The following is a 4,592-nucleotide window of genomic DNA, read 5'->3' on the forward strand; positions in this document are numbered from 1 at the left end:
CTGCTGATGCTACAGTGGGACCACGTGCCAGGAGGGGACCCTAGAGGGGGAATGCACACGGACCCCCTCCTCTCTTAAGACGCCCCTGCCTCCCACACATATCCCCCCATTCCCTCTTAAAGATTCCTCAATTACTGACCACAATACAGTATATATCTATGCCCCGTACTCACACCCCCCTAACTGATTGTAGCAGGCTCCATCCCCTGTAAAACTCCTCAGCCATTAAATTATTATATGTGTCTCCACACACATACATTGGTCCCCACAGAAAACAAAACACACACATACATTGGCCCCCCAAAAAAACAAAACACGCACATACATTGACCCCCACAGAAAAAAACAATTACATTGGCTCATGAGGGTATTACAGATACAGTAGTAATAAATTTTTAAAACCAGGAGTTATTAGCGTTGATGGTGCCCAGGCTAAATAATATAAAAACGGCACCCCTTAAAAACTGATCTTTAAACTACTGTCTGAATTCTTCTATTGGTACTTAAATAAACACACGAGTTGCACTGTATTTACTGCCTCCATTAGGGGCAAAAGCAGGATATCTAGAGGGGTGTTGCTGTAATACCTGTTCTATTGGATATGGGGGGAGTTAATGTTCACAGGGATTTATTGCATCTGGGGGATGCGATGAGAGAGAGAGTGAGTACAAGACACAAACATAGGGGGTGAGAGGTGGGATAGGGAAAAAGTGTAAAATGCATATGTACACTCACCCAAGTTGTAGTGTGAGTGGGATCCGTGCTGTGTGATCTTCAGGTGTGCATGAATCAGTCGTCCCTTTTGGAAGGCGAAGTCTCAACTGCAGATGTAAGGGACAGTGCGCAGCAGTTATAGGCTGCTTCAGAGCTTCTTCTTCTGGCAGCCTCATCATGACATAACAATGGTTGCTATACCAGGAAACTCTTGGAGAGGTCAGTTACTGTCCTCCAGTCTATACTGCATGAGCCGGATGTTCTCCACCAAACCCCGTCAGAGAGCTCTGGATCATTGATGCTGGCCTGTCTGCGGCCATTCACTCTGGCATTCCTTGCCAGCACAGCTCTTGCTGATGGAGTTATGGTGGGTAACAGGGTTCCCGCTAGATACCTGCTGCCCTGCATGTCCGGCTGCGCGGCTCCTCTCCATAGTATGCGCGACGTGACGTCATGACGTCACGTTCGTGTCTTACAACAAGCAAGCAGTTTGCAGAGGAGAGCTCAAGGAGGTGGAGCTGCTCAGCCACCGAGCATGCTGCTGCAACTGTTCTGCTCTGTGTCTGTCACTGTCTGCTGGAGGGGCATGTGCCTTGGTGCCCCCCCTGAATCCTCCACTGCCGTCACGCCCCGAATCTAAAAAGGTCATGTCCGGGGCACGCATGAGACTCCCATCCCAAAAGAGACAGCGCTGCCCGGGCCCATTGTACAACTGTGTGACACAGCACCGGAGTCTATGTTCAGCCAGCAGGTGCAGCGTGCGGTGCCTTCTGACAATTTTGGCGCCTGGAGCATGCACTCCACTGGAACCACCCTCCCTACACCCCTGCGGGTACCTAACCAAGGGGCCGTGACCTGCTTACTGGGTGCAGCAGAAGCCCATATCCCAAGTGGAGGGATCACTGGCGAAGACCTTTCCATAAGTTAGACCTTCTACCTTTGGTCAGGATCTAGCTGATGAGGAAGACTTACATACAACCCCCTCGATTATTGTTCTCTCCACATCCACATTTGACTCAAAGATAGTGGAATGGGTTTCACTAAAGTACTGAAGACAGAAGGCATAATTTACAGATAGGAGCAATCTAGCTAAAGTGTGCAAATTAACACCTTCTGTAGACACACAATGTTTCTATCAAGGAGTACAAATATAATTATTTTTGCAAGCAGGGATATAATCCCTTTGTTTGCACGTAGCACACAAACATTGGTCAATTTTATTTTTCACTGCATTTTAGAGTTAAGCTAGAATGCACCCTCTCTAGCACTGATTTATCTATAATAGGTGCAGGGTGTGATGGGCACATAGCCAAAAAGCAAAAGTGTTTCCAGTGCCGCTGTCATGGTGCAAAATTGAACCTTCTAACTGAATTTACTCCTAACTCTGAATAATACCCAAGCTCGGTTGAAAGGCAGCCTTAGTGATCAGTCCTGTATCCTCTCTTTCTTATAGTATTCCTTAGTTATATTGGGCTTGATGCAGAGTTAGTCATATGACTCATATTATGTGTCTTCGCACTACTTGTGCTCCAGAACCAAGCGTAACCAAGTATGGGCGATGCAGAGTCTTGTGCATCTCAAAGGAATCTCCACTTGTGACTGAAGGGATGTAACTGGGCTATAATGGGGAGTTCTTATGCAGACATTGTACAGTGAGGGCATGTTGGTGGAATTGTGGGTTATGCAGAGTTGGATGGAGCATGATATGTCTGTTTCCTAGTTCTTTATTTGGATCAACTACTGGTCGGTGCAATTGTAACCTGTTGATAATGATGAATTTATAACCAGCACTGAGAGATGCCCACAACTCTGCATACAGAAATATGCACATTTATTTCCATGAACATAACGCTGGAGTAGTTACTGTATGACTGAGGCTTCAACTCTGCATCAAGCCCACTACTTGTTGTCTACAAGGAATGTATGTCTTTTTGAAAATGATAAAAGGATTTGTTACAATGCTCATACCGTAGAAGAGGCAAAAATCTTAAATTGAACACATCAATGTAAAATGATGCAACAGTACATGAAATCCGAAAGCAGAGTATGAAATGATGTACTGTCAATTCCAGAGGAGGCAATATTCACATGATAGGGTAAGCAAGCAGTGTCGGCAATCAGTGGGAAAAGCCTGTAGTATACTTGGTTGTATAGGAAGAGGTATTAGTAACAGGTAATGGGCACTTTACAGGTCATTGATAAGACTGCACCTAAAGTACCATGTATAGGTCTGAAGGCTGCAGGAACAGCTTGAGGTCCGTTCCAGTGTATCTAAGACCAATCTGATGAACCAGCCCATCATGCACAGCTTGTCCTTATAAATGGCAATGTTGCGGCGTGATGTCATAGGTCACAGCCACATACCATCCCGCCCACACACAGTGATGCAACACCACAGTGAGTCATTGAGGCAGCTTGCTATATGCTGGTGCAGCGCCACAGGTGAGGAGCAAGGGAAGGGCCAACCCACTCATCTGGAGTCACTCACTGGTCTGAAAGCTGGAGTGGAGCTCCTCCTGTAACGATCTCTGCAGCTGTCTGTAATAGCCACATGGAGTTCACTCAGTCTTCTGTGGCGGGCTCAGGAGGCCAATGACAATTAGTTGGATTGATATATTCCACATCTACAGTACTATGGTAATGACTAGAGTACAAATAGGCAATGCTTGAAATGGGACATTTCTAGAGCTAATTTGGTATTTATTTAATTGATAGAAAAACAGCTGTTTATTAGACAAATGTCACTTTCTGTTACAATAATAATTATTCTAGTGATCTGAGCCACACCCTCTAATCTACAGTATTTCAGGGAAAATAAACCAGCATTTAAGAACAATGGGCCTGATTCAGACCCACTCGCGAACGGCTGTCCGCTCGCAAGTGGGTCGATGTTATGCACTGAGCATGCGCACGACGGAGGGAGCTCCGTCGTGCGCATGCGCCAGACGCGACGAGCGAAGGAAAGTCCTTCGCTCATTGTGTCCGATCAAAGGGGGCGTGCTGTCAATGTTGATTGACAGCACGCCCCCTTTGGTGGGCGTGCCGGGGGCGTGCCTCCCTGACAGGGGCGTTCCCACGGGAACGCCTCCCGTCAGAAGCCGGCCCACTGACATCATCCATCTGATAGAGCCAAAATCACTCCGGAGCTTGCGGTTGAAAACCTCAACCGCAGGCTCCGGCTCGCAAATTCGATGGTCGCGATGGTCTCGACCATCGCGGCCATCACAAAGCACGCTCGTATAGCCTGTGGGTGGTGACCCACAGCTATACGAGCGTCCAGGAGGACGCTCCATGAAAATGGAGCCCGGCCCTCATTCAGAGCGTGCGCTCTGCTCAGAGCGTACGGCTCTGAATGAGGGCCAATATATACATATTCACACTATGGGGAAACCAGCCAAACAGTTCAATGAAAAAGATACCACTAGGTAGCGCTATAGTGATCATGTTTTTTCTCCATTACACCAGGACCCACTACCAATGAGTAGGAAGCCGTTCCATTTTGTGTGGCTTTCCTAGAATCCACTTGTGGCCTGCAGTAGCAATTACTACTAGAAAACATATCTTCTATAACTAGCAGAATTTTATTTATGAAGTGTACATTAAATGATTTGAATTTTAGATTTTTTTTGCAATGTGTTTATGATTTTGTTGAACACCGATAAGTCCCCAGGCACCAGGTTCCACAGGAAAAAGTCTCTAAGGAATTTTTCAGACAAGTATATATACCAGTCAGCTGAGACACAGAAACGCACCCAAGAATAAATATGATTCTGTAAATTGTTACTGTCAATGACATTCTGTATGTAATTCAAGTTGGATATATGCAATATATTAATTAACAAATTCAACTAATTTTCAATTTGTTTAACAGGTAACCC

This window comes from Taudactylus pleione, unplaced genomic scaffold, assembly GCF_031769625.1.
Source record: "Taudactylus pleione unplaced genomic scaffold, aTauple2 ptg000587l, whole genome shotgun sequence".
Lineage (NCBI taxonomy): Eukaryota > Metazoa > Chordata > Amphibia > Anura > Myobatrachidae > Taudactylus > Taudactylus pleione.